The 24,906-nt window shown below is 41.7% G+C and overlaps 1 pseudogene; it reads left to right on the forward strand.

Annotated features, from left to right (window-relative positions):
• On the forward strand, positions 1 to 24,636 carry LOC147461043 (potassium transporter 18-like; annotated as a pseudogene).
• The last annotated feature ends 270 nt before the right edge of the window (positions 24,637 to 24,906 follow it).

The raw sequence follows: 24,906 nt of genomic DNA on the forward strand, positions 1-24,906 counted from the left end.
ATGGCCGAGGAGGCAGCAAGCAAGGTCAAGCTTATGCAAGGAGGTAAATCATACTTTTTTGGTTTACGGAGAAGTGCATAAGACACATAAACATGTACATATGATATACTTATGGTATGGAAAAATTACGTTGGATTGCATGATATCCGTGGCAAGATGTCTCTTCTTCATGCATGGCAAAGGAAATAACCCTTTAAGAAGAGGTATACCGTTGTATGTTTGCAGAAGGTACATCTTAGGATCCGTCATGCATGCATTGAAAGTAATTACATGTACCATAGTATACTCCACTATGCCCTACAACTACAAAAGGTGCTTATTAGGGGGAGGTAAGCTAGGTATTGCATTCATACCTATGCATTATACTCATGCATATGAGACAAGTCATAGTACAGATTGAGTTATGTATGCTTCAATGTACGCACCACATGCATGGCATGCTAGTGGCTTGCAAGATGAAACTATAGAGTCACCTGAGTGTATTGGATACATCCTATATCTATTTACTCGGGTAAATCACATGCAAGGTTAGTAGACAAGCACGGTTTGTTTAACATGTAGCTAGGCTATGAGCCATGTTTCTTACAAGGAGGCAAGTATGAGCTTCTTTCTTGTAAGATCAGCCGTTTCACTTCAATGTTGGGTTTCAAGAGCAGTTAGACAAGCTATGCACATGGTTGCAAATGCTGTGTATATAGAGTTTTTATCATCTTGATAGACAGATGGCAATATTTTTGATTTACCGGATTGGCCTTTTATTTTGTCCAGTTTTTATTGGAATCATGATCTTGATTTCTTATGGCATTTATGTTGCCTCATCTATTTTCAATGGCTCATTTATGATTGAGTCTATCTCAAGCTTTGGGATCAATATTTTATTTTGGCATTTATCTTCTCACAAATATTCAGCTCATATATGGTTATATGCAAGGCATCTCTCACCCCTGACGATTTAGTAACGTCACTATTTTATGGACATATTTTGCAACCGGAGGAAAAGTTTCTCCAACCCAACACTCAAGTGAACATGGCCATTTAATCATGATACTCAATTAAAGGAGTTTAAGTGCTAAGTCATGCTGATGAATTCACGTTCTTAGTGAACAAGTATTGTTTAACTATGCTGCAAATTCTCAGCCTTCCAGAGGACACATGTTGTTCCAACATGCTTCAAGATTCATGGAATATGCATGGGCAAAGGTTGTCACCAAGATGTAGGAATCAGGGAATTCACGTGTGGAGTAAGATAATGAGGGCCCCTTGCACTCTTGTCACTGAGCGTTTAAGTATCTCCACATATAAGTACTTTGTGTACTTTACAGACGTCAAAGTTCTTTTTCATCACTTAGGAGACATACTCCACACGCGAAGAATATGAGTCTCAGGGATTAAGAGACTGGCGCCCTTCTTATAATCAGGTGTCGCGATAAAGTCCCAGGGGTGCGGGTCCATTCCGTTCGTGAGACACTTCAATGCACTAGGTATCAGGAACAATTTTAGAGGCCAAAAATTGTCGGGTACCATGTAAGGCTTGTTAAAGAAGCAAGACCAAGTAAGACTCCTTAAATTAGCAAGGCTATCAATGAAAAGTTCATTGTTTGTACCTAGATTCCCTTAAGGTCACATTTTATCCCAGGTACAACCTTTATATATTTAAATCGATTAAGCTCTACAGGCTTAGAAAAGGTTTTGCTAATGCATGCACACTAGGTGTTATGGGCCCTAGCACCTGTTACCATATACATGTGGTAGTGATGTGTGTGAACACACTAGGGCCGCCGGGGCATTTTTTCCCTCTTTAGGAGGTTTTTTCCCCCATGAATTGTATATACGCCCATCACTCTAGGGCTATCTATCTTTCCATTGCACACTAAGTAACACACTCTCTATTGTGTGCCTTGAGCTTCCTTCGTCTTCTCCAAGCTGTGTGTGCTTCTCTGCAACCCTAATTCCAACAATTGGTATAAGAGCAGGTCACATCCTCCCGGGCTTAGTCTCCAGCTGCTCCAGCACACGCCTGCTCACTTTCTCCGATTTCAGTGAGCTTTGGCGAGTGTTCGCAGGTCGACAAATGGCTATTTTGTCATTTTGTGCAAAATTTCTGTCAGTGCCAATTTCTGCATAACAGGTGCTTTATAGTCTTCTACGGTTTGTGCTATATAGCAAAAGTTGTTCCCGCTCCGTTTCTCCTATTTTCGGGCAGTTTTCACATCAGGTGCAGCATTTACCATGGCTGACAACAACAACACAGATGTGTTCAAGATGTTTGCTGCTGAGGACAGGTTGGATGGGGACAACTACCCTATGTGGGCTTATATGATGCAACATGTTCTTGTGTCAAAAGGTGTCTGGAACATTGTGCACGGCATTGATGTACGTCCTAGTTCTAAGGATGTAGGCGATGTTGAGGATGTTGCAGGTCTTGCTGCAAGGATTGCAGCTGTTAGAGTTGTTTTGCCTACGGCAGAACAAGCTCGTTGGGATATTAAGGATGCGCAGGCTCATGCATTGATTGCGTTGTCTGTGAAGCGCACCATTGTTCCCCACATCCGTTCAGCAAAATCTGCAAAACAAGCTTGGGATATTTTAGCAGGTCTTTATGCAAGCCGCAATGAGGCTAAAATTGGTTTGCTGCGTAAAGAGTTGGAGTCCAAGATTATGCATGAGGAAGATGATATGGACACTTTCCTTGCTAGTGTCAAGGATATCAATGAGCAGCTTATTTCTGCAGGTGAAGTCATTTCAGACAGTTCCCTTGTGCAGACTGTTCTTGATGCCTTACCAGATTCCTACCAGACTTTTGCTAGTACTTGGAGACTGATGACCCAAGGAAATCCAGAAGTTGTCAAGTTTGATGCATTATGCACATTGCTGTTGCAAGAGTCACTATCTAGAAAAAACGGGACTAGACAGCGTGCAGTTGAACAGGCTTTTATTGCTTCTCAAAGAAAGGGTGGTAACAGCAATGTAGCCACTTCTTATGGTTCTGCTGCGAGTGGCAAAAATTATATTCCTAATGCTTCTGCTAGCAGTACTTCATCTGGAAATTCTGGTGATAAGGGCAAAAAGAAGATGCGTTGCCATTATTGTAAAGCCAATGATCACTTGATCAAATCGTGTCCTAAGTTGAAGGCCAAAGAGGCTAAGAAGAAAGAGGGTGGTTCCACCGCAAATGCTGGTTCCACTACAAATGCAGCCATTGTTGAGTCTTCTGTGAAAGGAGACTGTAATGCTGATGTTGATGCAGAATGGTCTTTTAGCATAGAGTGCACTTACAATCCTGCTGTCCATGATGCATGCTTGTCAGTTGCTGCAGATTCACATGTGTGGTATTTCGACAGTGGTGCTACAAAGCACATTACCTCACATCATGAATTGTTTACCTCTCTCGAGTCTGTCATGTTAAAGAATATGATGTTAAAGAATATGTCCATTGTGCTATGGGCGGCTGGACACTGACTACACTATGTTTTAAATATACTTTGGATAATAGTTTAAAAGAGAACAAGAGAAGAGCAGCTCGTTGAATGGCTACTACAGGGTAACGATTCTGTGTGTGTGTCTCGATGTGTGTTGGTGTGTGTGTGTAGTCTTCTTTCCTACCTTCTCCATCACCTGCGCACTCTATAAAGTGGTATCAGAGCTCAGTTTGAGGAGCTACAGTCAATACACAGGTTTCCGCAGCTCTGGAAAACAACAAAAAAGAAAGGTTTTTTGGTCATAACTCCCTCACCCGAACTCGGAATACAGTGATCTAGGAGTCTATCTTTATGTTTTTGGGAGTTCCGGACCCATTGGCATACTCAGATTTGCCAAAATCTACAATTTTTTGCAACAAACAGCCAGTTCACACAAGCATAGGAGATGTCCAGTTTTGCACTCGGCAGTAGATTTATAGGTTACAGGTGAAGAATTCAGCATTTACACAGGTTTTGGAGAGCGACATAGAGCTTTTTCATCATGATATTGTGTTATCAAAGATTATGTTTGGTTGTTGTGGGTCCGTTATGGATAGCCGCCTATGTAAGAAAGGTTGTGGGAAGAAGTTGAGGCGGTTATATTGTCAGATTGAGTACTTTGTGGTTATGTACGGATATGCGGTCAATGTATTTTGGAAAACTGCAGCCTTTGTGAGGGTCGAGTGAGGTTTTTTGAAGCCTTGCCTTGGGAGCTTTGGTACCTTGGCAAGGTGGATTAGGTACTGGAGCGAACCCCCGACTAGCCCCGCGAAAGACCTCATATGTCGTTTACGACTATGGGAAGAAGGTGGATGTATGGATATGTGGTACAGGAGAGCGTATGGATTGCATTTGCATACAGGTCCATGTGGACATTGTTTTAGAGTATTTATGCATAGTACTGAGTCAATCTGTGGCAAAGTGAGTCAGTGGATTTTCCCTTGGCAGTGAGAGATTTTCTGTCAGTGTTTATGAGCACTTTGGTTGAGATTGTCACTTGAGATATTGTCCAAATACAAACGAAACTCTGTCAAAATTTTATCAAAATCCTTTGAAAGAAATTGAGAGAGTGAAGATGGCAGAAAGTTCAACTCAAGTCACACAGATTGTTGGAGAGAAGCTGACCAGAGAGAACTACAGCATATGGTCTTACAGGATGGAGAACTTTATCATGGGAAAAGGTTTATGGGATTACATTACAGGTGAACAAGAGTGTCCCAAGGTTGGTTTGGAACTAAATAGAGAGAATGTTGAAGCACATAAAACATGGCAAGCAGGAGTAGAAGCTTACAAGAAGTGGATCGAGAATTCAAGGAAAGTGATGCATTGGATTTCACTATGCATTAGTGACTTCTTTATACCACATGTGAAGAAGGCTCAATCTCCAAAGGAAGCATGGGAGATACTAGCAAGAATGAACAGCTCAAATACAGAACCACGAAAAGTTCACTTGAAGCAAAGGTTACATTGTGTATGGCGAGGAAAAAGATCCATATCAGATTATGTGACAAAGATAAAGCAAATACAGGAAGATCTTGCGAGCATTAATGTTGAAGTTCCAAATGATGACTTAGTTTTAGTGACATTGAATGGTTTGGGACCGGAATACAAGTCATTGGATACATCTATATCTGTTCGAGGACACATTCTTGATTTTGAAGAGCTAGTAGACCTTTGTTTGCAAGAAGAGGTGAAGTTAGGCAAGTCAGGTCCTTCTACATCAAATAACAATTCCAGAGATCAGGTTTTTTACTCTAGAGGTCGTGGAAACAATAGAGGTGGAAGAGGAAACTATGGTCGTGGAAACAATGTTGGAAGAGATCAATGGCAAAACCAACAAAGTCAAAGTTACAACGATTATAGCCAAAGAGGCAGGGGGAGAGCCCGAACTCGTGGACGTGGAGGTGGACGATTTGTACATCCTCAAAGAGATGGATATTGTAACAGATGTGGCATTTATGGTCACTTTGAAAGAGAATGTTATACAAGGCTAAATCAAAATCGTGATCGTGGTGGAAGAGGCCGCGGTTATGGCAGACATGGAGGAAAATTTGTTGGATACAATCCTCATGATCAAAATATATATGACAATAGGTCGAGTGGACATTTATTTCCTATGGAGCATGTTGTTGGAAGCATGGTGGAACCACATCATACAGATGATTGGTATTTAGATAGTGGTGCCACAAATCATATGACATATCATGGTGAATGGTTTGACACAAAAGAGAAGTTAGAAGAGGATGAGTTTGTCGCTACAGGTGATGATACTATGCATCGGATTACACATGTTGGCTCAGTTCCATTGCTAGAAAAAGACGGGACATACAACACATTGGGAGATGTTCTATATGTGCCTTCAATCACAAAGAATTTATCATCAGTTGGACAGATGATAGATCAAGGGTTGCAAGTCCGTTTTAATTGTTATGGCTGCTTCATAGAGGAGTTTCACAACGACAGACCAGGCAAGATATTGGCACGTGGAAGAAAGAAAGGTCGCTTGTTCTCATTGGAAGCTGGAGATCCATGTTTACACAGTGGTATGTATGCAAACAAATCAGCCACTCAAGATGATTGGGCAGAGTTATGGCATAAGAGGATTGGTCATGTCAATTTTAGAAGATTAAAGCATATGCAATCAAATCAAATTGTACGTGGATTACCAAAGTTTGGCAGATTGAATTTTGATCATGTTTGTGAAGCTTGTCAATTTGGAAAGCAATCTCCTTTACCATTTCCAAAGAGGGAGAGAATTAGCCAAAGTCCTTTGGAAATTGTTCATTCAGATATTTGGGGACCTTGTGATCATGCTACACCAAATGGTTGTCGATATTTTATAACATTTACCGATGATTACAGCAGAATGACATGGGTTTACTTTCTAAAGGCAAAGTCAGATGCATTTGAGGTATTCATGGAGTTCAAAGTTATGGTTGAAAAAGAGAATGGTTGTCAAATTAAATGCCTACGTACAGATGGAGGGGGAGAGTACATGTCACACAGTTTTGATGATTACTTACGTGAACAAGGCATAAGAAGACAGATTATTTGCAGATACACACCACAACAAAATGGAGTTGCTGAGAGAAAGAATAGAGTCATAGCAGAGATTGCAAGAGCCATGATGAATGAGATGAATATGCCATTAACATACTGGGCTGAAGCAGTTCATATAGTAGTACACATTATGAATCGAACACCAACAGCTGCCATTCATGAAATTTCACCTTATGAGAGACTTTATGGGATCAAGCCAATAGTTTCCTATATGAAAGTTTTTGGATGTGTTTGCTATGTTCATGTGCCAAATGAAGCAAGAAAGAAGATGGAGCCAAAGGCAGTGAAGTGTATATTCTTGGGATACCCAGTTGAAAAGAAAGGTTACAAGTGCTATGATCCTACGACAAGAAAAGTTTATGTCAGTAGAGATGTCAGATTTTGTGAGCATGAACCATGGTATAAACCAAAACCAGTGATGATAGAAGATGATTATGAAGAGCAAGAGAATGTGCGTCATGTTTTTGATAAGCCAAGACCATCAACAAGAACTATTTCAGGACCACATATGGTAGAGGAGAGTACAGGAAGTGTCAACCCATGGAGCAGTCGTTTGCAAGATAAGAAGGAAGACGAGAAAGGCAAGAAGAAAGTGGTTGAACAGAGTTTTGGAGATGAAAGACTCGATGAAGAGCATGGTTTACCACATCTGAGGACACTTGGCAGTAATCATATTGAGAAATATGTACCCCCATATGCAAGAGTTTAAGAGAAGAGTGCACCACAATTGAGAAGATCAGAGAGGGTGCGTTATCTAGTTGATAGATTGACATACAATGGTTACATGCGTACACATTATGCACACATGGTTTCACGTGTGCAACATAAAGAGCCTACATGTTTTCAAGAGGCAATTGGAAAATCAGAATGGGAGTCAACTATGGATGATGAGATGGATGCTCTTGTGAAGAATGACACTTGGGATTTGGTTCGCTTGCCAAGTGGAAAGAAAGCAATTGGTTCAAAATGGGTATACAAAGTCAAGTGCAAGTCAGATGGTAGTGTGGAAAGATACAAAGCGAGGCTTGTTGCTAAAGGTTATGCACAAACAAAAGGTCTTGATTATGATGAGACATTTAGTCCAATTGCAAAGATGACAACAGTCAGATTGGCGATAGCAATGGCAAGTATGTTCGGTTGGAAGTTACGGCAAATGGATGTGGATAATGCATTCTTGAATGGTGACTTGGAAGAAGAAGTTTATATGATACAGCCAGAGGTTTATCAACATCCAGAGTTTCCATATTATGTGTGTAAGTTGAAGAAAGCATTGTATGGTTTGAAGCAAGCATCTAGAGCTTGGTGTGAAAAGATAACTAGATTTTTGAAGAAGATTGGATTTAAAAAATCTACTACTGATCACTCATTATTTTTGAAGCATGTTGATGGAGAGATCGTCGTTATTGTTATCTATGTTGATGACTTGATTCTCACTGGAAGTCATGCTGAGCAAATTTTGCATGTCAAGAAGAGTTTGTTGAGAGAATTCAACATGAAGGACCTTGGTGAGTTGAGATATTTCTTGGGAATTGAAATTGTCAATACTTTATCAGGAATTTGGATGATACAAAGACAATACGCATTGGATATGCTTGAGAAGTATGGAATGACAGCGTGCAAACCGGTTGATACACCTCTTGATCAAAATGTGAAGTTGTTTGATGATGGACATTACATTGAGGATGTCACTATGTATCGCAAGATGGTTGGAAGCCTTATTTACTTGACAGTAACAAGGCCAGATTTGAGTTATGCAGCGGGTGTTGTGAGTCAATTCATGCAAAATCCATGTAAAAGTCATCTTGATGCAGTGAGACGGATTATGAGATATGTGAAAGCCACTGTCAGTTATGGAATGTTTTATGAAAATAATGGGAAGCTTTGTCTTTATGGTTACACAGATGCAGATTGGGCAGGAGATATTATGGATAGAAGATCTACAAGTGGTTATGCATTTTCCATTGGCAATGGCATGATAAGTTGGAGTAGCAAGAAGCAATCAAATGTAGCATTATCAAGTACAGAAGCTGAATATCGTGGAGCAGCTTTGGCAGCATGTGAAGAGTCATGGTTGAGAGTGCTTATGGTAGAATTTGGTTTTGACTATCTTGATAGTCTCATTATATATTGTGACAATATTAGCAGCATCATGTTGGCAAAGAATCCAGTCTACCATGCTCGCACTAAACACATTGAGGTACATTATCACTTCATTAGAGAAAAAGTTTTGGCAAATGAGATTGATTTGGTGTATGTGAAGACAAATGATCAAGTTGCGGATATATTCACAAAAGCTCTTGGAAAGGAGAAGTTTTCCTACTTTCGTGAAGCATTGGGAATCCATCATATGCAAGGTCACTCTGAGCTTGAGGGGGAGTGTTAAAGAATATGTCCATTGTGCTATGGGCGGCTCGACACTGACTATACTATGTTGTAAATATACTTTGGATAATAGTTCAAAAGAGAACAAAAGAAGAGCAGCTTGTTGAATGGCTGCTACAAGGTAACGATTGTGTGTGTGTGTCTCGATGTGTGTTGGTGTGTGTGTGTAGTCTTCTTTCCTACCTTCTCCATCACCTGCGCACTCTACATGTCCCTCATGGGAATTCGGTCGCTTGTGCCAACAACGCCTCTTATCCAGTTGAGGGAGTTGGAAAGATTGTGCTTACTGCTGCTAATGGCAGTTCTTTCACAATTGTTGATGCACTTTATGTACCTGGGATCAAGAAGAATCTCTTGTCTGTATCCGCACTTGCTAGACTTGGAATTATAGTCAAATTTGTGGATGACAGATGTACTGTTCATGATCTCAGTTTTGGTGATGAAATTGTTGCATCTGGACTTTTGTGCCGTGGGTTGTATAAGCTCACTTTGTATGACAAGTGTGGACAAAATTCTGCAAATGCTGTTGCAGATTCAAGGGCTATTTCGAGTGCAAAACTTTGGCATGCACGTTTTGGTCATCTGAATTTTGCCAGTTTGCTGCGTTTGCAGAAATCTGACATGGTTGCTTCTTTGCCACCTCTTGAAGCACCTGTCAAACATGTTTGTGAAGGCTGTATTTTGGGTATGATGCAGCGTTCTAAGTTTCCAAAGGATGGTTCAGTTCGGGCCACAAGCAGGTTGCAGCTTGTGCATAGTGATGTTTGTAGGCCCATGCAAACTCCGCCCTTGGGCAATTACCTGTACTTCGTGACTTTCATTGATGATTACTCCAGGCATGCATGGGTATTTCCGCTTAAAGCGAAGTCCGAAGTATTTATGTGCTTCAAACAATTTCTGGCTATGGCTGAAAATGTCTCGAAATGTACTATGGGCACTCTCCATTCTGATCGAGGGGGGGAGTATATGTCTCATGAATTTAATGCATTTCTGGCTAGTCGTGGGATAAAACACCAATGTACAGTGCCTTATACACCTCAGCAAAATGGTGTTGCTGAGAGGAAAAACAGGTCACTTATGGAAATGGCACGATGTATGGTCAAAAGTCAAGCTTTACCGCATTCTTTTTTGCTTGAGGCCATCATGTGTGCCACTTATGTACTTAACAAGTGTCCTACGAAAGCTTTGCAGTCTATTACTCCATATGAAGCGTGGCATGATAGAAAGCCTTCTATTGAGCACATGCGTGTTTTTGGTTGTTTGGCATATGCTTTGGTGCCACAAGTGCAGCGCAAAAAATTGGATGATAAGGCTGTCAAATGTATTTTTGTTGGTTATAGTGCTCAAAGCAAAGGTTACAGGTTGTATCATCCGCAAACAAAACGTATTCTGGTTTCTTGGGATGTAGTGTTTGTGGAAGATTTTTTTCAGCCCTTGCTGTCATGTACTAGAGACAGTAATGTAAGCTCACAGGACATTTATGACACTTTGTTGCCTCTTTTCAGTGGTGGAAATACGAATGTAAGTTCCAATGAGGCAAATGTACAGCCTATGGGGGTTTTTGAAAATGTTTTAGATCAGCCTATTACTGATGCAGATGTACATGATGTACTTGATGAGGAAAGGGTGGAAAATGAGCAGGCTATAGGTATGCCAAAATGGTTGGTGCACACTTTGCGTGACAGTAAATTGGATGCACCTTTGTCTAGTCATACTCGTTCAGGCTCTCGCCATGCATCTTATGCATCAGATTGTTATGCTTTGGCTGTGTCTAGCTTACATGATGTTGAGGAGCCTCTGACTTTTGATGAAGCACAGAATTCAGAAAATTGGATGGCTGCCATGCAATGAGAATATGATGCACTTATACAATAATGACACGTGGACTTTATGTGATTTGCCTCCTGGAAAAAAGGCCATTGGTACGAAGTGGGTCTACAAGTTGAAATGCAAACCGGATGGTGAGATTGATCGCCATAAAGCTCGACTTGTGGCAAAGGGTTATGCACAGCAAAAAGGCATAGATTATGAAAAAACTTTTGCTCCCACTTGTGGTATGACTACTGTGCATTTTCTATGTGCATTGGCAGCTCATTTGGTTGGGATGTACATCAATCAGACATTGTTACTGCTTTCTTGAATGGTGACATATTTGAGGAAGTTTATGTAACGCAGCCTCACGGTTTTGTCATAAAAGGACAAGAGGACAAAGTGTGCAAATGTAACAAGGCTTTGTATGGGTTGAAGCAATCTCCTCGTGCTTGGTATGAGAAAGCTGACACTCATTTGGTCAAACAAGGCTTTCGTAACAGTCCAACAGAAAGCACATTGTATGTAAAGCGTGAGGGTGATGTATTTCTCATCGTGGTTCTTTATGTTGATGATTTGCTGATCACTGGACCAAATGAGAGACATATTGCTGAATTCATGGCTGATTTGAATGCTACGTTCAAGATGAAAGATTTGGGGTTGTTGCATCATTACTTGGGTATACAGTTTAAGCATTGTGATGGTGGTATTTCCATGTGTCAGAAAAGTTACATAGAGACATTGCTATGTAAGTTTGGACTTGAGGATTGCAAACCTATTGCCACTCCCATGGAAACAGGTTTGAAGTTGAGTTTACATGATGCTGGCGATCCTGCTGATGTCACTCTTTACCAAACTGCTGTTGGCTGCCTCATTTATGTATGCAACATGAGGCCAGATATTCAATTTGCAGTCTCACAGGTCAGCAGATTTATGCATAGCCCAGGGTCTAAGCATTGGTAGGCAGTCAAGAGGATTTTTCGCTACCTTAGTGGCACTTTACATCTTGGCTTGTTTTATCCCAAGGGGGGATCATTGCCACCAGACTTACATACTTTTTTGGACTCAGATTGGGCTGGTTGTTTTGACACACGAGTGTCCACATCAGGTTTTTGTTTCATGCTTGGAAGTTCATGTATATCATGGTTGAGCAAGAAGCAACCTACTGTGGCCACTTCGAGTTGTGAGGCTGAGTACAGGGCAGTCTTCACAGCTACGGTTGAGTGTGTATGGCTCAGACGCCTTATGGCTGATTTGGGTGTTGGACAGGACACTACCAACACTATCTACACTAACAGTCCGAGCGCATTGGCAGTTGCGAGGAACCCAGTTTTTCATGCTCGCACAAAGCACATTGAGGTGCATTACCACTATGTCAGGGAGAGGCTCTCAGCAGGAGAGATCAGCTTGGCTTATGTGCCAACACAGGACAACCTTGCAGATCTTTTCACAAAGGCATTGTCTCGTGAGAAGCTTGAAGCTTTCCGCAAAGCTTTGGGCTTACTCCCCTTTGTGGACTGATCCTGTCCTCAGGGCATGGCACTTCCCTTTACTCATGTGCCAGCTCTCGTTCACCACATCACTCTAGGGGGGATTTGTTACCATATACATGTGGTAGTGATGTGTGTAAACACACTAGGACCGTCGGGGCATTTTTTCCCTCTTTAGGAGGTTTTTTCCCCTGTGCATTGTATATACGCCCATCACTCTAGGGCTATCTATCTTTCCATTGCACACTAAGTAACACACTCTCTATTGTGTGCCTTGAGCTTCCTTCGTCTTCTCCAAGCTATGTGTGCTTCTCTGCAACCCTAATTCCAACAGCACCTAGCAAAGGTTTATCTAGAATGGCATGAGAATTCACCAGTACATATGCTACACATATAGCTGATCATCTTGTGATGGATGGCCAGACACGATGGGTCAATCGGGTGATGGAAGATATGCTAAGAGCATATGGAAAAACATTAGTACTTCTACGGCAAAGTTTTCTACTTTTGTTTCCGAGGATGAAAACTCTATCACAAGGGGGGAGTAATGTCAGGACAAGGGTCCTACAGGCAAGACTAACCTAGGGGGTCAAGGACCTAGACCAAACAGTCTGGACTGGACAAGTGTGGACTGGCGATCCAATTAGGGCTAGGGCTAGGAGCCAGGCCTACATAGAGGGTGGTAGGGAGGTGGATCTCATGTCTTAGTCTCCTATGTTCTTAGCGAGAGAGAGAGAGAGAGAGAGAGAGAGAGAGAGAGAGAGAGAGAGAGAGAGAGAGAGAGAGAAGGAATGGGAGGAGGGAGGGAGAGAGTGCGGAGAGAGAAATAGAGGAGAGTGGGAGAGGGGGAATGTGTGTGTGTGTGTGTGTGTGTGTGTGTGTGTGTGTGAGAGAGAGAGAGAGAGAGAGAGAGAGAGAGAGAGAGAGAGAGAGAGAGAGAGGAACGTGAGAGAGGGAGAGAGAAGAGAAGAGAGAGATAGAGAAGAGGAGAGAGAGGAAGATGGAGGTTTAAGAAAAAGAGAGGGAGGGGGTTGGGGGGGTACTAGGGATATCGCTAGTGCCTGCCCATACCCCCCTCTCTCTTTTGTTTTTTTTATTGTATCCCTCCCCTCCCACGTTCCCCCATCTATCTCTCTTCCACACTCCACATCCCTCCACATTTGAGAGTGAGAGAGAGAGAGAGAGAGAGAGAGAGAGAGAGAGAGAGAGAGAGAGAGAGAGAGAGAAAGAGAGAGAGGGAGGGAGGTGGGAGAGAGTAGAGAGAGAGAGGGAGGTGAGAGAGAAACAGAGATACATACATACATATACACACACACACACATATCATATATATGATTGTGTGTGTGTGTGTGTGTGTGAGAGAGAGAGAGAGAGAGAGAGAGGATTTGTAGATACCTAGGTTCTGTATGACAGAGTATGTTTACAACCCTTTGTGTGTGTGTGTGTGTGTGTGTGTGTGTGTGTGAGAGAGAGAGAGAGAGAGAGAGAGTGCATTTGTAGATGCCTACGCTCTGTATGACACCGGACGTTTACAACCCTTTGTGTGTGTGTGTGTGCATGCACTACAAGAGGTTGTGTGCTCTTGTGACGCTTTTAGCGACGGAAATACATTGGGTTTTTATAACCCCCAACGTCGCTAAAACCGTCGCTAATAGCGTCGCTACGAGAGCGTCGCTATAACCGTCGCTATAGGCGTCGCTATATGCGTTGCTATGAGCGTCGCTATATAGAGACGGTCATAGCGACGGTTATAGCGACGTTTACACAAAGTCTATAGCGACGCTCATAGAGACGCTACAGAGCCATAAATAGCGATGGTTATAGCGACGCCCGAGAGAAAAAAAAATTTGGTGACATGGCATTGAATGCCCTGCCACCCATCAACCATATTGTACTTAATTCACTTTTTTAAAAAAGTGCAAGGGTAGATAATAGACCCAAAATAGTCACCCACAAGACGCATTGTTTGCAAAATTGACAAGCGTAAAATTGATAATTGTACACATCATAGGCAAAATGAATTGATTGGCAAATGTAATAATGACAATTGTACAACATCATAGGCATAAAGAATTGATTGGCAAAATGAACTGCGGTGACAAATGTAATAATATACATGGTTCAAAAAGACGTATAAAATCCGTCTCATGATACATAAGCTATGAGAAACCCTAAACTAATGCTATCTAGCTACGGCTAAACTGACGTCGTCTAGTCAGACGTCTCATCGCGTCCAAGCGGCGTATCTGTCGCATTCTACAAAAAAAGACAATAAGACAGCTTTCAGTAAGTATAAACATATAACGACATTTATAAAACAATACAAAAAATAGAAAAGAGTAAACCCTAATACTAACCATGCCGCTGCGAGAACTGAGAATGTCCATCAGGGCGTTTAAGCCCTTCCTGCCTGCGTACTCGCGCTCGTACGGTGTGGGATCACGTCCTGTCATCGACCACTGTCAAAACATACAAAGAATTCATTATGTTAGAGTTAAAAAACTCATAAACTATCGCACATAAAGAGCAATGCGAAAACACTTACAAAATCGGCCTCAAATGATGCCCATCCACCGCTCCCCAAGTGGTGCGAGCTCCCTGCCTCTACTCGCGCTCTGGCTGCATCCTTTTGTTGCTTCCACTTGTCGGGATTCTCGTGCGCTGCTTTCTTCGCATTCTTCCAATCTTCTTTGGCCACCCAATCTAGCCTGTTCCACCCATGCTTGATTGCTTTTTTCACTTCGGAACGCTTGTGTTTGCAGTATTCGTGCATTTGAATCTTCATCAGGTCTTCATTGAAGCACTGATCCCGTATTGGAACGGGAAACTCATCATGAAGTATGCTGATGACTCTGTTTTTTAAATCACTTGGTACTTCACTCCATTTGTTTAGTATGTAGTGTCTAAACAGCTGAGAGCAAATACCATGCATGCGCGAGATCACCTTCTTGCCGTCATCATCCATGATGATGCCGCCGCTGAAGTCGACGGAGTAAGGCAAGCCCTCTGGCCGGTGACGCGTGAACCTGGGTGTCCCGACAGGGGTCTCTAGCGGCGTGTCGATGGGGGTACGGACGTCAGGTGTCTCCACCGGCGTTTGGGCCCCGAAGCGAGGAGTGTCGAGTGGGGTGGCCCTTGGCGGAGTAGGTAGAGGTGTGTAGCTGCTAGGAATAGTCAACCGTGCAAAACCTGGCGTAGATGGCGATGCTGTGGCTGGTGTGGGGGCGGGCAAAGAAGGGGAGGGTAAAGAGCCTCGTCGAACACGAAGCGGTGTGGAGGCATCGGTGGCGGAATCCCCACAACAACCGCCACCGCCACCACTAGAGCGCCGGTGTGTAGACGAGTGTGAAGCTCGTCTCGTCGACGCCGAAGCTTCGGAGCGCACCGAATGCTCCGAAATAGAGGGAGATGCGGATGGAGTAGGAACGCGCGATGATGCGCCAGAGCGATGACGCTCCACGTACCACTGTCTCTGCTGCGGTGACAAAGAAGAAACAAACTCCTCATCATCCATACCTGCATTAAACACACGAATATTTAAACTTAATATTGAATGAATAGAGTAGACAATGACGCAAAGACCATTAAATACAATGACGTAATGACGCATATAAATACAATGACGCAATGAATTGAGTGATAGAAGAGGCAAGTCGAAAACTCAGAATTTTCAATCAAAAGATGTGAGCACGAGTAGAAAAGAGCGTTATACACCATGGAAGGTACGTAGAGAGCCAGAGCTTTTACAACACGGAGCAAAATTGTTCAAATACAATATTTGTGGCTTTAAGAGATCTCTCTCTCATCCTCGCATAACTCAGCATAACTTCCTATATCTATATAGAGCTCTTCGTTTAAACACATATCCTCTGTTTCATTTTGTAGCTCCTCTGCATGCACCCCATATAGAGTAGTAGCATCTTGATGCTCGTCTGGCACCACCGTAGCGGCTTCTGATTGAGCATCTTCTCTGATCTCCTCCATTGATGCCGTTGTGATTGGCACATGGTAGCCTTCATACATCCTTGCACTACGAGGGGCTACCTCTATGATGTAACACCAGTTTGATGTAGACTTTGTAGGATGAAATATTACCTGCCAGAGCCACATAACTTACATGAGAGCTTTCAAGCACATAACTTGTAAAAGGGGGATGTTAACTATTTACATACTTACTTGTTCACAATGCTCTGGTAGTACGAAAGTGTCTCTTAGGTCAGTCCATTTCTTAGTAGAATCCACCTCAAGAAAACCAGACTCTCCTCTACGCACAGTAGCGTTGCGACCCTCCATGATTATCTTGAACCATTGCACGTCGAACAAGTCGACAAAAAATCCTCTGTAATCGATCCTCAAAATCTCTTGCAGCGTGCCGAAGTAAGTGAGTTCCACCACCACAGGATCTGCATCAGAGGAACGTCGTCGACTAGACTGTTCAAATTTTGCCATGATTCCACAATCTTGAGTAAAACGCTTTTTGTCGATTCGTTCCACCCTAAAATGTCGACCTTTACACCATGCTGCTGTGTATGACTTATACTACAACGAACAAAGATTATGAGTGGCCGTTCAAACGTTTAGAAATAAAGTCACTAGCATGTCGTACATTGCAAACTTACCTTGGTCGCGCAACCCCGAGAGTACTCCCACTCTTCCTCAGTCACTTCGTCACCGCATTGTTGTGCGCTTTTCAATTGGTTGTGCAACCATCTTAAGCTCATGAAGGTTGGTAGGCTCTCCAGAACCGTCGGATAGTGCATCGGTGGTCGTCTTCCCTGTCTCCACTCGATTCGTGCCCTTTGTCGCTCTTGCTTTGTATCCTCATATTGTGAAATCCACTTTTGCATCACTGGATTGTGAAGCATGCAAAATCGGTTGATTTTAGCCTCTAGATCTTACTTCATCTTCTTCTCAACACCGAGATTGCACATGACAATCCAAGATATGCGCTCATCATCTATGGTTCGCCATAGCGTGTCCCAGGATTTATCAAATCCGTCTAGCCACTCTCCAATGTACACTATGGATTCTGATACCAACCAACCTTCTGCCATGCTACCCTCCGGACGTGCCTTTTGACGCACATATCCCTTAAGCGTTTTCATGAAACGTTCTAAGAAGAACATCCATCTGGAATGAACTGTGCCAGCTATTTCCACCTCATCAACTATGTGAACAAGAAGATGCACCTGAATGGTTAGCATGGTAGTAGGAAAATGTTTCTCAAACATGCACACAAGCTCCGCAGCATTTAGTTTGGCGAATGGTATGGAGTCTTCGTTGATCTCCTTTTGTGAGATCCATTGCACCAGCTTTGTAAGTTTGTAGATTGTGTTACGGATGTCGAGAGACAAACATCCCTCAATGGCAACCGGTAAAATAAACTGTAAAGTATGTGCAGCAATGATATTAAAGTCCACATTTTATGCAATCATATTAAAGTCCACTATGAACGTACCTGACACATTTTATGCCAATCGTGTGACTTCAAACCGGTAAGCTTTCCTTCTTTAGTAAACCACGTTCGGAGCGAGTGCATTACGCCAGTGGGGGTCCGCAAAGATCGAATGGTCTCTTTTACTTTGCGTTCTTGGGCTCTTGTGAAAATCCATGGTGCTTAAGGGAGTTTTATCAATCCATCAGACGCTGTTTGCGGCCAATATTGCTCCATACGATCCACATTTCTAAGGTCAACTCTGGCTCACAAAGTATCTTTCTTACCGGTCAGATGGTCCCATAGTAGATTACCCACATTCTTGAATATGTGCATTGGATCGAGCAAGTGATTGATCATGAGTTGGGGCCAGTATGGTAACTCGTACCATAGAGATAGTCTCTTCATCCCTAGAGGCAATCCGTCATCGCACATCTCCTTCTGCTCTAACCATGCTTGTGCAGACATCCTTAGTGGCTCTCTTCCCAAAAAGCCATCGCGTAACACATGATTCTCTGGAAGATACGCTTGATGACCTTCGTAGATTTGCTTCTTCATTGAGGGCGCCCTACGTGCATTCAGTCTAGGTCCACATGTGACACATACTCTGTATCCGCTTGTTTGAAGCCCTGCATGTATACACATGATAATAGATCAACTATGGGAAAAAACAAGATTTACAGTGTCTGAGTGAGGAGTGTCAATAGATCACCTGAGCATTCTGTTAGCCCGGGATAGTCATGCATGGTCCACATTAGAATGCCTCTAATCAAAGCATTCTGTCGTCCTGTGTGTCGGCTCATATCCACCATCTCTATACCAATCCACAATTGTTGTAGCTCTTCCAATAGTGGACGAAGATACACATCCATATTCCCCACTTTATATCGCCCTGGCACAATCAAGCTTAGCCATAGGTGCCCCTTCTTCGTAGTCAACCACGGGGGAATGTTGTAGTTGACGATGACAACGGGCCATACACTGTAAGATGTTGATCTTTGACCAAATGGATTTACGCCATCCATAGCCAGGCCTAAGCGCAAATTTCGAGCTTCCCTGGCAAAATCCGACCATGTTCCATCTATATGTTTCCAGGCTGCGCAATCTGCAGGAATTCGTAGCACACCATCCGAAGATTTATTCTCCTCGTGCCATGATGCTAGGGCGGCCATGGACTTACATTCGAAGAAATGCTTGATGCGAGGAAGCAGAGGAAAATGTCGCAAAACCTTTTGTGGAATTTTTGTCCCGTGGAGATCTACTCGATATCTTTCGGAATCACATTTCGGACACTTCTCCATGTCTATGTATTCCCCTCTGAAAAGAATGCAGTCATTAGGACAAGCATGGATAGAATTGTAATCCATCCCCAAGTTTCGCAAAATCTTTCTTTCTTCATCTCGGGAATCTGGCATCACATTGTCAGCTGGTAGTATGTGCTCTTTAACACTAGGTTGGTAATGGGACACTTTTATGTCCTGGGACACTTTTATGTCCTGTTAAGTGACCATTTTCCTTGAATTATGTCAAGAGTTTCAAAATGGATTTTGAGGTGCTATCTATCTAGAAAGTTGTCTCATGAGCTGAAAAAAACTCGACATTTTTTTGGAATATCAATTCCATCTTTAACATTGTCCTTGCACAACATTTCACAAACTAAACTGTGTGAAAAAACGGGTCCTGTTTTTGGCTTTTTTCAACTTTTTGCAACTATACCACTCTAGAATTCATGTTTGTGAGGTCTATAATGCTAGAGAACTATCTTTAGTAGTCCTCAACATGTCCTGATGCTTCTAGGGAGAAATAAATGTTAAAGTTGTAAGTTATGACCAAATTACAAAAATTGTCAAATCCTGTTTTTTAGCCAATTTTAGCTCTTCTATGATTTTTTTGGTGGCTTTCATGATATCCAAATGCAGTTTTGATTTTCTATGTCGCATATTGTAACGTAAAGCTAATATTCCTTGAGTTTTGGGGCACCTAATACCCTATTTTGCATAGTAGACAACGATGATTGATTTTTTCAATTATAGAAGAAAACAAAACATTCTAGTATATCAAGTATAGCTTTTTCAATATTGTTAGTTTCTTGTGACAACTACATGCATTTTGTAGGTAGTAACCATATCTAGTCATAAGGATCAAATTTGGCTAGATATTGAATAGTTTCTAGGGGATTCTACAACTCATAATGTTGAACCCAGATTTTTCATGTTTGCTGTATTTAGCACTTCATCTTTGTCCCCAAGATTCCCCTTGGTAAGAGATGTAATATTCTTTTGACATGCTCCATGGCTCCTTATGAGCCTAAATAACAACAGGGAACTAAGAAAACATGCATATATTATTTGTATTGAGTGTGGCTATAGAAACTTTGATGATAGGTTTGCAGAATGGTAAAAATTCAACTTTTTTGTACCTATTTCTTTTGGCAAAACAAAAAATAGTGAGTGAGAAGCAATCATATGTTCTGGTCACCAACCCATTGAAGCTAACTAGGGAATTTATATCAAGTCCTACAAAAATACCTAATCTTATTTTTATGCAACAAAACGTAAGAAATGACTGTTTTGATGAAAATGTAATGGTCCATCAACTTTGGAGGCTTGGTGTGACCAAAAGATGAGAAATTTTACAAGTTTCTTATTTTTTACATGTGTAGTAGGCCTTGAACTATAACCTCATGAAAGGATTTTAAAAAATGAGTGGATCTACTATGGTTTTGGAGGTTTTTTTCAAAACCCTGAAAGGATACTTTTATGTCCTGTTAGGTTACCAACCTAGTGTTAAGCAATCTACACAACATAAAAATACGATACAGTCGTGTAAAAATCTATCAGATCATTATACATTTAGAGTTTTATTAAAGTTAACTAATTGTAATAGATCACCTGAAAAGCGTTGTGACGCTAGTGTCACTCCATCCAAACTTTGCCTGCATGTTGAGAAGAAGCAGGAGTGCTTTCAATCTAGACATACGTGCTCCATTATACAATGGCGTATCGGCTTCACTTTTCATATCATCATAGATAAGCCTTTCTGAATCCATGATCGTCTCGATCATTTCATCAATCTCGGGCTCAAACATTGCCTCGTTGGGAATGTGCTCTGCATAATCATCCCCCGAGCTGTCAGAGGCTACATCTTGTGGCCTCACATATGCTGCTTGACCAAAGCGCCTGCGAGCACGTCTATTGGGTTGCAAGATTGCTGCTTGTTGGCCAGCGTCAGAGTCCGACGAGTTATAATTGGCAACAACTCGATCTATAATAGATGGATTGAACTCGCCAAATTCGCGAACGTGCTGCAAAGAAACACGTCTTGTCCGTCGCACAGCATGCTTGCATTGATTACAAGGACATAAGACCCTCGTTGAGAGATAGGTTTTTGGGTTGGACGGTCCCACATCCTCGTCACTACTCATAATGAGGATAAAAATCCTATAACCTGGACAACAAATTTAATATTCTATTGGCATTCTTCGTCTTATCTCTCTCTCTCTCTCTCTCTCTCTCTCTCTTTACCTCACATTCTCTAGTCATGTCCAATCCCCGTACACCTCAGTCTAGAGGTGCACGGAGATCAGAACCACCGTGTTATAATCTCGTCTTTATTGGTTAATACCTATATTTGTGGGTACAAGAAATCTACAGACCCACGTCTACATGATACTGCATGTAGTGGACAAAACCCCTTTGCCTCTTCTCTAGATGTAGCACTTCACAGCATCTTAACATCTTTTCACAGTAGATCTTTTCACTGTTCGTCTAACTCTAAACCCTAAGCCATAAGTAATTCTTGCGTGGACTCGATCTAACGTAAATAAGCGTAAATCTAAATAAACGTAAATCTAACTAAAGATAAACCTAAATCTAATTTAACGTAAGTCTACATCTAACCTAATCTTTAACGTCTTTTGGGATAGTTTCCTACGACGTTAAAACTCTCTTCTTCTTGTGTGTGTGTGTGTGTGTGTGTGTGTGTGTGTGTGTGTGTGTGTGTGTGTGTGTGTGTGTGTGTGTGTGTGTGTGTGTGTGTCGGGGTAAACCTAAATAAACCTAAGTCTAATCTAATATAACATAAATCTAAATCTAACGTAAATTATGTTATATTAAAAACAAAGAACTAAACTAATAGGGATTATAAGAACCTCAAAACTGATATAACACATAATTTTTCACATAACTCTGCAAGACTTGGCATTCTCATCACTAAAGATGTGAGAGTTAACTTCCGGCGGTGACGCTGCCTCATCTCCATCCACATCTGACAACAGCAATTGGCCCTTTAGACCGTTCTTGCTCTTGTTACTAACTTTGAAGTTGCTGTTGAATGACTAGAGGTTGTCTAGATGGTCATTGTGTCGGGGATGTAGTGACTCTTGCCACCCTGAAGATCCACCTTCTTCCCTATCTTCTGAAGACATTTCACCAGTACTTTTGGATCGACGGAGCCCACCATGAGTGAAGGCAGCAATACCCTATATTCCATTGAGCGATTTCTTCACCCGCTTCATGCAGGCATCGCAGCCTATGGAGACCTAAATCTAATCTAATATAACGTAAATCTAAATCTAGCGTAAATAAACGTAAATCTAATTCAAAATAAACCTGAATCTAATCTAATTTAACTTAAATAAACCTAAATCTAATTTAACGTAAGTCTACATATAACCTAATCTTTAACGTCTTTCAGGATAGTTTCCTACGACGTTATAACTCTCTTCTTCTTGTGTGTGTGCACGTGTGTGGATGTGTGTGCCAATAAAAAGAGATAAATGGTATAACCTTTCTATCACCCATGCCAAGTATGATAGATTGGTTATGCCATTTCCCTCTTGAATAATAGGTCTTGAGTTCAACTCCTCATCGGCTAGATCTTTAGGTCTTTTAATTTTAATTAGTTTCCTACGACGTTAAATTAGTTTCTCTCTCTTTCTCTCTCAATGTGTGTGCGCTTTTTTGGATCGTATGCATGTTTTCTCTCTCTTTTCCTCTCTCAATGTGTGCGTTTTTTGTTTATGCATGTTCTCTCTCTCTTTTCCTCTCTCAATGCGTGCGTTTTTTGTTTATGCATGCTCTCTCTCTCTTTTCCTCTCTCAATGTGTGTGTGCATTCTTTGTTTATGTATGTGTGTGTGCGTTTTTGTTTATGTTTGTACTCTCTCTCTCTCTCTCTCTCTCTCTCTCTCTCTCTCTCTCTCTCTCTCTCTCTCTCTCTCTCAAAAACACTATGTGTGTGTGTATGTGTGTGTGTGAGAGAGAGAGAGGGAGAGAGAAAGAGGGGAAGGGAACATGAGAGTGAGGAGAGGGAAGGAGCATACCTGGCTCTCCTTCCTCTCCTCGTGTGTGTGTGTGTGTGTGTGTGTGTGTGTGTGTGTGTGTGTGTGTGTGTGTGTGTGTGTGTGTGTGTGTGTGGAGAAGAAAGAGAGAGAGAGAGAGAGAGAGAGAGAGCGTTACCTGCTCCTTGCTTGAGGGCGCCGAAAAACTCAGATCTGAGATCTGAGTTTTTGGGCGCTCTCTGTTATTTTTTAGCCCACTCGGCGTCGCTATGAGCATCGCTATGAGCGTCCCAAATTTACAAAGAAATTTGCGACGCTCATAGCGACGCCGGGATTTTTTTTTTTTGAGCGTCGCTGTGTGAGCGTCGCTAATATGAATAGCCTCTTGTAGTGACGTACACACGCACACATGAGTCTATCCAAATCCAATGATTCTTCTATTTACTTTTTAATTTCTTATTATGTTATCTTATATTTATGTTTTATTTTGTTTGTGAAAGTAAGTGTGTGTGTGTGTGTTTAAGAAATATATATAAAAAAATCATTTTTCCTCTTTTTTTATGTGTCTTGTCTTTGTATCTCCCTTCAGTCTCGTAGTTTGTAAGTCTAGATCAATCTAAACTTGTGAAGGTATATATGTGTGTATATATATATATATTAATTATTTTACTTACAATTGTTTGCTTTATATGCAGGTATTGTTGTTTTTGGAGTCATGGTTGCCACTACATTCCTTCTCGCTCTCATTATGCATTGATATGGCAGATCCCCTTATGGGAATGAGCCTTGCCTTCTTCTTAGTGTTTGGACTTATAGACTTGCTCTATTTCAGCATTGTATTGCTCAAGTTTGAACAAGGGGGATACCTGCCTCTAGCATTTGTAGCAGGACTTCTTTTCATCATGTATGTATGGCATTAAGGAGCAGCATGGAAACATGACTTTGACTTAAGGCGCCAACTGTCAGAGCCAGTCGTGCAAAATCTTGTGGGGTCGTCACACATATTCTTGGCATTTCACTCATATTTACAAAACTTGATAGTGGAGTACCTTGCATTTTTGCGCACAGTCTAAAGAACCTACCTGCTTTGCATTCTGTCATAATTGTTGTTTGTGTGAAGTCATTTCTAGTGACCTGGGTCATGGACCATGAGAGGTTCCTTATAAGACATGTTGGTGGGAGGGAGATTCAAATGTTTAGATGTGTTGCTAGATATGGTTACAAGGATGTGAGTTAGGAGAATGACAGATTTAAGCAATAGTTATTGCAAAATGTTTAAGATTTTATTGTTGGTGAAGGGCTCGTATGTTTTGATCAGACAACTATGAAGTTTGGGTATCTTGTTGTGCTAACCATAACAGATGAGGAATGCTAGACATCCGGATCGACCAAGGGAGTTGTCTTTGAGAAGACATTGGCTTCTAGGAATTTCTCTGAATATGATGACTGGAGGCTTGAGGTCGAATCAAATAAAGAAGCTTGTGATGCATGTAAAGAGGCTAAAGTTATCAAGTCAAGTTTATAGAGCCTGTTGTAGTGATGCAGGGGTTGTGTATTTGCTTAAAAACTCAGAGGTGAGGGCTAGCAAGAGTTCACTTACCTTGAAGAATTTTTTGGTGAACCATGGGTATAACATGCTGAAAAGAAGTTGTGGAAGGTGCAATGCTATTTTAAACATACCACAAGAGAGACTACTTGAGGTGGCATGATCTATGAGGTTTAATGCATGCACCTTTTATTAACACTGAGATGGGTGGACCATAACGTACTATGCACAATACCCCTCTAAACCAGCCCCCCTCCCCCCCCAACTCTCTCTAAAAGGTCCTTCTTGATCTCCTTACGCTACCAAATTGATGACAAAATCTTGATGTGTTGCTAATTTCAAAAGTTCGAGTAGTTTTTTGAGAGAAGCACGGGAAAAGCCTCTTATGCACAAAATTGTATTCTATAAAAAGTTGGAGTCCTCTTTTGTCTTTTTTCCATTAATGGA

This window comes from Adiantum capillus-veneris, chromosome 3, assembly GCF_014529385.1.
Source record: "Adiantum capillus-veneris isolate H3 chromosome 3, ASM1452938v2, whole genome shotgun sequence".
Taxonomy (NCBI): Eukaryota; Viridiplantae; Streptophyta; class Polypodiopsida; order Polypodiales; family Pteridaceae; genus Adiantum; species Adiantum capillus-veneris.